Genomic DNA, 9,571 nt, shown 5'->3' on the forward strand with positions numbered 1-9,571 from the left:
TTGCCACATAGATACATCTTCAAGCCAAAGTACATGACTTCAGATGAGATCTGTGATTGGATGTCCTGACTTTCCTTCTCATTTTTTTCGTCTTAAAAGCACTCCTACGCCTGCCCATCCCACCATTTCAGTCAGGATCACGGTGCAGAGGGAGGCAAAGGCGTAACCAGATCTCCTAACTGGAGATAAAGGGGCTCTTGAGAAAAGTACAATCTAAAATGTGTGTCTGTGTGTATGAGAGAGAGAAAGAGACTTTTGCATTGCCCTGTGTAAATGACAGCCCTATGCATTGTCAGACAAAAATATTACTGAATTCAAGGCAATTCTGAGCATACTTTTAAATCAGATCCATTAATATTGATGAGCCTTAGTTCTAAGTATATGCGGTTAAGATCAGGATATTAAAATTATGTGTCATCTTTTTGCAATGCAAGAAATAAAAAAGAACATGAAGATATCAGAGTGGTGAATGGTTAAGATTATATAGTTGTCAGTTGGAGCCCCAATCCAAAAAGCATCACTTGGAAGTAAGTTCAGTAATGGGATTTCATTTTGGGTAATGTGTTTAGGTTTGTGGTGTAAAAGTAGTATAGTATCCGTATCAGTTTTCTAGGAGAAATAGCTAAGCATAAAAGATTAATATCAAGTATTTCCTTCCTCTATTGGTAACTCTGTTTTCATGAATCAGCTAAAAATTCTTTGTTATACTTCCATTTCTATTCATACAGTATTTTTTTCATTAAAATACAATTTTAAAAGTTACTTTGTTCCTGAATTTCCTTTCTCCTGTTGGTAAGTCGTAGGTCTGACTGAGATGTGTGAATTGCTTATATATTATAAGGTTTTCGCTAAGTACAGTACTTTAAACTGGTAGCAATGGTTCTGGTTCATGTACATTCTACAATGGCTCCAACTCAACTACTGTAAAGTGCATTGTAAATTCTCATAAAATTAATGGTAGATTTATGGTGACTTAAACCCTATTGATTTAAACTGGGTTTAAATGCATTTCACTTTATTTGGGTTAGGGTCTACTGTGTGACAAACTATATTTTTCCCAATCTTGGTGAAATTTGTGTGTGGAATGAGCATCCTACGAGCTACAAAGGTTTGTACCTCATTTAAAGAGTTTTACAGCTGGCCATTTTTTACTCACCCCTTTGTTTTTAGAACCTTTCCCCATTTCCTTCTTTTTAAAGTTCTTAATGTGCATCCTGGCATGGTGAATTCATTCATTAAATTTCTAAACCTAGCTATTTCATCATTCCAGAACACAGCTATTTTCCACCCCTGTCTCAAGCCAACTTTAGGAAGGGTTTGATTGGCTACGCAGGTAAAATATTACAATTTCAGCATTATTTAGAGAAAACAAAGTTGAGGGAAAGGTTACAACATTTCAGGATTTTTAGTTTAGAAAAAATGTGAGCAAGGGGGAATGTGATAAGGCATATCTAACACTATGCATGTTGTGGAGAGGGGGGGTCATCTAGTGAAGATTCAAGACAGGAAAAAAGATACCATTTCTATATACAGCACATAATTAAACTCTAGAATTCATTCCCATTAGATGTAGTGAGGACCACCAACTTGGATGACTTAAAAAAAAAAATTAGATAAATTCATGGAGGATAAGGCTGTCTTTGGCTACTAGCCATGATGGTTAGGTTCTACTTTCAGTATCAGAGATTATATGCCTCTGAATATTAGTTATCGGGCAACATGAGTGAGGAGAGTGGTGTTGTATTCATGTCCTTTTTGAAGGCTTCCTATAGGCATCTGCTTGGCCACTGTGAGAATTCTGGACTAGATGGGCCTTTATTCTTATCCTGCAGGGCTTAGTTGGTAAAATAAAAACAAATGTGATGTGTATAATTAATATTATGGAATGGAAATATACATTGGGCTGTAACTACATAAACAGTTTTCTATAGGTTGGTCATATTTTGGTTGCCTTTCAATATAGATCTCAATTACAGCACCTGTGCTACGTCATTCATCTGCACAAAGAATCAGAAGCTTCTGCAAATGCAACACATTGCCCTCTTCACTTCAGCGAAAACCACATATCTGTGTCGAAGCAAAATAAAAAAATTCCTTCCAGTAGCACCTTAGAGAGCAAATCAGTTTGTTATTGGTATGAGCTTTCATGTGCATGCACACTTCTTCAGATACACAAAAGCTCATACCAATAACAAACTTAGTTGGTCTCTAAGGTGCTAACCTAGCAGTTCGAAAGCACCCCCGGGTGCAAGTAGATAAATAGGGACCGCTTACTAGCGGGAAGGTAAACAGCGTTTCCGTGTGCTGCGCTGGCTCGCCAGATGCAGCTTGTCACGCTGGCCACTTGACCCGGAAGTGTCTTCGGACAGCGCTGGCCCCCGGCCTCTTGAGATGGGCGCACAACCCTAGAGTCGGACACGACTGGCCCGTACGGGCAGGGGTACCTTTACCTTTACCTTTACCTTTTAAGGTGCTACTGGAAGGAATTTTTTAATTTTGTTTCAACTACGGCAGACCAACACAGCTACCTACTTGTACCATATCTGTGTGTTCATGTGAATGGGCATGCAGGTCTCTTGCCTCCATGGAAATGAATGAGATGCTCTCATCCATTGCAAGATGTCAGATGTCACAACATCATGGATTATCTATGTAGGAATTAATAAACTACAAAATGTGTTTGTGTGTGTGTGTGTGTGTGTGTGTGTGTAAATAATATATATATTTAAGATTGTGGAATTAAAAAGAAAAAGCTTTCTTATATAGGAAAATAATGGTCACCCCGTCTGAAGAGCTGGCAATATGTTGTGGGGTAGGGGTTAAACCTATGATTCAATCAGTTTTTCATCTAAAATTGTCAAGCCTAGGAGGACAATGTGAATGTGGTTCCTAACTTACATCCAGAGCATTTGGTTGGCAACATAATAATACATTTTTAAAAATATGTTCTTCCACATGTAGCAAATGTTCAATATGTTTTTCTTAAATATTCCAGGCAGTAAGGATATGAGTCATGCAATGTTGAAACTGCCAGATAAGAGAGTGACTGTAGCATTTTGCAAAGCTGGAATTGAAATAACAATATTTTGAGGTACTGACAACTTCTTGGGGAATTATCCTCTTTGAAAAGGTTATAAATATATACAAAAAAGGCAGTTTGATGCTACAGCAGTTCAAGTTGGACAACCAGGGACAAAACAGGTAAACTGCAGACTCCACAAAATGGAGCCATTTTAATCTCTCCAACATTTTCTTCGCATTCTGCTGCTTGTACAGGTACAGAATTGCCACAGTGGCTGCTTTAGAGGCTGGCTGTGTCATGAATTCAGTCCATGTTCTATTCATTGTACATTTCTTAGAGAAGCTACACCGGAAAGAACTTTACTCTCTAGAAGTTCTGAGCTGAAGAAAAGGGCATAAAACCCCATTATATGATGTGAGCTGGTTGGTGGACTCTTCTGCCACATTGTTGTCAAGAAGGATTCAACAAATTTGAGATGTTGTAAAAGTTATTGCTTCTCAAAAAAGAAAAAACCAAGCAAATAAAACTGAAGAGATATTCTGGGAATAGCGTTTGGTCCTCAGTGTAAACATACGTCACGGTTCCCAGAAATAGTCACTTCTTCTTACACAATCACGTGAGGTGAAACTTAAACTGCTTTGGGAGCAATCCCATGAAAGCTGAGTGTTTTTAATTCTCATTGATTTTAATGGAACTAGAAAATATTTCATTTAAGCTTTATTATTAGTTGAATCTTTATTGTGTTTGTAGTTTACACACCATAGGATTTTGTTAGATAAAGTTGCGTACTGCCTGAAGGAACAGGCTCACAGCTTAGGGATGCTGCTTAATTCATTTTTGCCAGTAGATGTGCAAGTTGCACATGGTGCCTTTTACTCAGGAAAGAATATACTACAGAAGGGTATTTTATGAATTGCTTTCTATCACTGAGGCACTGATCAAAACCAAGCTCTCTTGGGGTTACAAAAGACTGCTCCTCAGTTGGAGCAGAGGTATTAAAAAACACATGGCTAGGAAAGATAAGCAGTTTTAAGTTGAGTAGCTTAAAAATACACTAGTTATGCAGTGAGCTCAGACCAACCATGAGATGTGCAGCTGAAAAAACAAAATGACTATTTTGGTTTGATGTTAAGCATTTGAAACTTTTCGTCTATTGATGCCCATTCCTATTTTAAGCGTTTCTATTATTTTAAGTTTATCTCTTATTCAATATCATTCTGGAGGACACAAAGGGGGTGTATTTATATAATGCTAAAAATCATAGAATGATAGTGAAATACAGTCACACCCTTTCTTGTATAAGAAGTTACCCTGCCCCAGTAAATACCACTTTTTCAAAGGCAAATGAAAAAGAAGGAATCATCACCACCATCTATAGACCAATACTAAATGCACTAAGACCTTGTTCTTGTTTGAGGTTTACTTGCAATAGCTTCCAACCTTCACTATTTACCTTTTTTGTTGTCGTTGTTGTATCAGCAAATGAGAATGCTATGGACTTATGCAGTCGAATTATATGCATGTAAAGGAAGCTGATGTAGAGGCAGTATCCAGGGTAAAATGCAGCAGCTCAAGCATTCCCTGAGGCAAAATATTATCATCATATTGCACCGCCGCTGAAAGAAATGCATTGGCTACCAATTAGGACTCAGCTAAGTTCAAGATGTTGGTACCAGTGTACAAAGCCCTATACACGTTGGCACTAGAATATCTAAAAATATTGTCTCATCCTCTACATGCCCAACTGTGTGCTGTGTTCTACAGGAAAGGGCATCTGTTCTGCATGTTGGATGAAGGAATTGAGGGGATGCTCATCAAATTTGCAGATGACACCAAACTATGAGGGGCAGCCAGGGATGCAGAAAACAGAACTGGGATTCAATATGACCATAACAAATTGGAGAACTGGGTGAAAACTAACAAAATTAATTTCAGTAGGGATAAATATAAAGTTCTACACTTAGGCAGGAAGAACCAACTGCATAAATATGGGATAGGGGCACCTGGCTTTCCAGTAGTACATGTGAAAAGGATTTAGAGGTCTTCGTAGATCACAGGCTTAACATGACTCAACATTGTGATGCAGCAGCAAAAAAAGCTAATCCAGAGTGGTCTTTGGTAATCTTTCATAACATGGTGCCCTGTGCAAGGCCAATATTTGGTACCCCCAGATAGATCTCTTCAATTATGAATCTTCTCAATTCTGTGCCCCCTCAGCTCAGCGCCCCATGCAGGGGAACCACCCACACTACTCTAAATCCATCACTGATTCTAGATTGCATCAACAGAAGTATGGTGTCACGATCGTGGGAAATCATAGTCCCCCTCTATTCTGCCTTAAGTACCACACCTTAAGTACTACGTCCAGTTCTTGGCACCACAATTTAAGGATATTGACAAGCTGGAATTTATGCAGAGGAGGGCAACCAAGATGATTAAGCATCTGGAAACCAGCTTTATGAGGCATGGTTGAAGGAGCTGGGTATGTTTAGCATGGTAAAAGGAGACTGAGAGCAAATATGACAGCCATATTTAATTATCTAAAGGACTGTCACATGGATGATGAAGCAAGCTTGTTTCCTCCTCTAGGGGCTAGGACTGGAAGCAATAGATTCAAGTTACAATAAAGGAGATTCTGGCTAAATATCAGGAAGAACTTTCTGACTGTAAGAGCTGTTCAACAGTGGAACGGACTCCTTTGGGAGATTTTTAAGCAGAGGTTTTTGAGATTCTGGTAGTAGTTGAGATTCTGGCATCACAGGGGATTGGACTAGATGACTTTCAGAATTACTTCCAACTTTACAGTTTTACAATTCTATGATTTCTTGACCAACTTACATAAATGACAAATATCAATTACTATCTGTTGAGACATCAGATCAGTGTCTGCCTTTAAATACTGTACACCATCATTGTGAAATCTGGCAGAGAGGAATGGATTGTAAACTCTAGTGGATTGTAAAATTCTTCAAACCTAATCTCTCAAAAACAAAAAGTACCCAGAAAAACATTGTCATGTCTCCAGTCAGCAGTTTCTTTTTTGTGCTGCCTCATTTCCTTTACAGTTGAAATGAAGACAAATAAGCAGAACTATAGACATTTCTGAAAACGCTGCCCACCTGTCAGACATTTTTTGGCTCTGATCTTAAATTGGGAGGAGGAATCTTGCAAAAATAACAGAGCAAAACTGGGGACTTAAAAGGGAAGGTGGGGGACTTGCAAAAGCCTTTGTGAGCATCCACTTATCTAATTATACATTTTGTATAAGTTCAGCACCAATACACCATATGCCAATTGGATAGCTCTGTTTCAGAGGGGATGCACTCAGCTGGTCACCCTCAAAAATTCATAGGTATAGTAGTCCACGCAGAAGCAACAGTGAGCTATTAAGCTTCCATAGAAATTGGACTTAGCTTCCTTGGAGGTTTTTAACCAAAGGTTGGATGGCCATATGTCATGTATAACCTAGTGATTCCAGCATTGCAGGGGGCTGAACTAGATTATCCTCAGGTTCCCTGCCAACTCTGCAATTCTTTGAAATTCTCAAAACAGGGAAGAAGTCACGTTTTTATTCTTTATTAATTTATTATATGTTCACAAAGCAGTTGTATATTTAAGATATGCCAGCTGAGGGGCTATAAGATATGGCAAATGCTATGCTGGTAGAATGCAAGACCTGCTACTCTGGGGTAAGGATGTTAGAGAATTCTGAAGACAACAGAAATGGGAGTGGAAATTGCCACTATTCCCTTATTTGCACCATATTCAAAACAGAAATCAATGCAGTGAATACAATTGGTATTTGCTCTTGTTGTTGCTTTCAGTATGCAAATGGTACGTCATTTATTGTGTTATCGCTCCATTTGCATTCTGTTTACATTGAAATGTAGGGGGTAGAACAACATAATGGCAAGCAACGTAATTAACTGCATAATTTACATAAGCTACATATTTTCACCATAGCAGCCAGCAAGACAGTGGTTGGATCTAGACACATCAAATAAGTGTTTCAGTTTAAAGTGTTGTAAATGTAAACATGGGTGGTGCTGTGGTCTAAACCACAGAGCCTAGGGCTTGCCAATCAGAAGGTCAGCGGTTCGAATCCCCGCAACAGGGTGAGCTCCCGTCACTCAGTCCCTGCTTCTGCCAACCTAGCAGTTTGAAAGCACGTCAAAGTGCAAGTAGATAAATAGGTACCGCTCTGGCAGGAAGGTAAACGGCGTTTCTGTGCGCTGCTCTGGTTCGCCAGAAATGGCTTAGTCATGCTGGCCACATGACCCGGAAGCTGTACGCTGGCTCCCTCGGCCAGTAAAGCGAGATGAGCGCCACAACCCCAGAGTCATCCGTGACTGGACCTTACGGTCAGGGGTCCCTTTACCTTTACTAAATTTAAACAAAGAAAATGGGTAGAGAAAACGGGACTCCACATCACCATCTGGTGGCAAATGTTATATCGCATATACATCACACATAAATTGCTTTTTCTTTACCAGTCTAGCTGAGTCCAATGTTGTTTTTGACAGAAGGTGAATGGCAGTGAAATGGAAACAATGCTGCATATGACAGATACGGGGAGGAATGGAAAACGATGCCTTCTTGGACACCTACTCCCATGACTGATATAACAGTGGAATGCCTCAGATATGTGTAAACTCAGGATTTCAAACAATGTGGAGAAAAACTATGTGTACTGTGCATGTGTAAACTCTGCACAAGATGTGTGTGAAGTTTGGGGTGGAGCCTATTGCCCCAATTCCATGTGGCTTCAGACTTGTGGGAATAGAATGGAATCTGGCTTGGACAGATAGCAGTGCCCTCTTCCAATCTGTTTAGTTCAGCTCTCTGCTATTGTAATTTCAGTCACATTTTAATGCTGTAAAAAGGCAATATTCAACAGTATTCCCTCAGCTTGTAGCACCCTTCTACCTTCCCCTGTTCTGGCTTCCTGAACCCCCTGGTATTGCAATTTAGGAATAGTCTGGTTTGTCAGCAAACGTTTCAATAATAATAATAAAGTGTCCTCTATTGTTATGTTCTCAGGATGAAAATTATGAATTTCTAGAGTAAAGCGTAACAGCACAGTCATTGTGAAACTAACATTTTGTTTTTTTAGCAATATCTTCCTTCTGAACCTTTAAGGTGAACCCATTTTGCTGTGTCATTCTAAAGAAGCAAGTCCTTACTCATGCTGTTTGTCTTACCAGTGCGAAACCACAAAGTATCATAATAACCCAAGTTAAAAGTGTAGCAAAAATGTGTTAATATGTTCTAATGTGGCTTAGAAAAAAATTACTACAGTGGTACCTCAGGTTACATACGCTTCAGGTTACAGACGCTTCAGGTTACAGACTCCGCTAACCCAGAAATAGTGCTTCAGGTTAAGAACCTTGCTTCAGGATGAGTACAGAATCGTGCTCCAGTGGCACGCCAGCAGCAGGAGGCCCCATTAGCTAAAGTGGTGCTTCAGGTTAAGAACGGACCTCCAGAACGAATTAAGTACTTAACCTGAGGTATCACTGTATTTGTCTTGTTCTCAACCTGTGTTTTAATGAATTCAGCTTGACAGCGTTTCCTTCCACCTGTCAAATTGGTGGTACCAATCAGATAGTTGGCAAACTGATCCTGGTAGCAAACCTCAGAGTTGCATGGAGTCACATGGGCACCTTAAACACTCAGATCACGTTCAAGGAATGTCCCTGTGCCCACCACAGGTGAATTTGGATCTCAGAAAATACAAAAGAGGGTGCTTGCTTTTAATTAAGGTGGGGTCATGCGTACTGAATGAAAGCCATCACTGACAAGGCTGAATTTGAGGTGTTGCCTGGATTAAATGTGGCAATGGGTATGGAAGATTATTAGGCCTGCACATACATAACTCGTTGGTCGTATGTTCATTACTGCAGGGGGATTCCCGTTCACATCAGCCGCTCTGGAGAAGAGGTCTGGCAAGAACCAGTGGGGCTTCCCTACTCGACTTGGGCTGCCTCTGATGTCTTACACTCATGCTGAGCTCTTTATTCAGAGTGAACTCAGAATTCCAGTTAAACTGGCCTTCTTTTTAATTATTAATCTTTGGATAATAATTCCAGCATCTCCTCTACTTATGGGCTGGATTTTGTGGCACTGCAGCATGTGAGCTCCCTCCACTGGCAGTTTATTTTTAATTGAATATGGAATGTGGAGTTACTCCTTTTTCTTTCTTTGAAGAACCTGAGGTTCTTGCCGTTTTATCCTCACAAAGTCCCTGTGAGCTATATTAAAATGAAAGTGTGTGATTAGCCCATCATCACCTATTGGGCTTAATTATTATTATTATTATTTTATTAATTTCATTAATTAGTCACTTTTTACAAAAAAAAAAAGTCTCAAAGCAACTTTACAAAAATAAATGACTATGGATCTGAATCCAGGACTTCTACCCATGAGGTCATGCTGTTTTTCCTCCTGTCTTTGCTAACAAATCATACTGTTATTTGACAGCAGCAAAATAATAGGTAGCCTGTTGACAATATTGGACTGGTCAATTGCCTGATGTGCCAAACTTATTGC

This window comes from Podarcis erhardii (assembly GCF_964252035.2).
Source record: "Podarcis erhardii genome assembly, chromosome: 4".
NCBI lineage: Eukaryota > Metazoa > Chordata > Lepidosauria > Squamata > Lacertidae > Podarcis > Podarcis erhardii.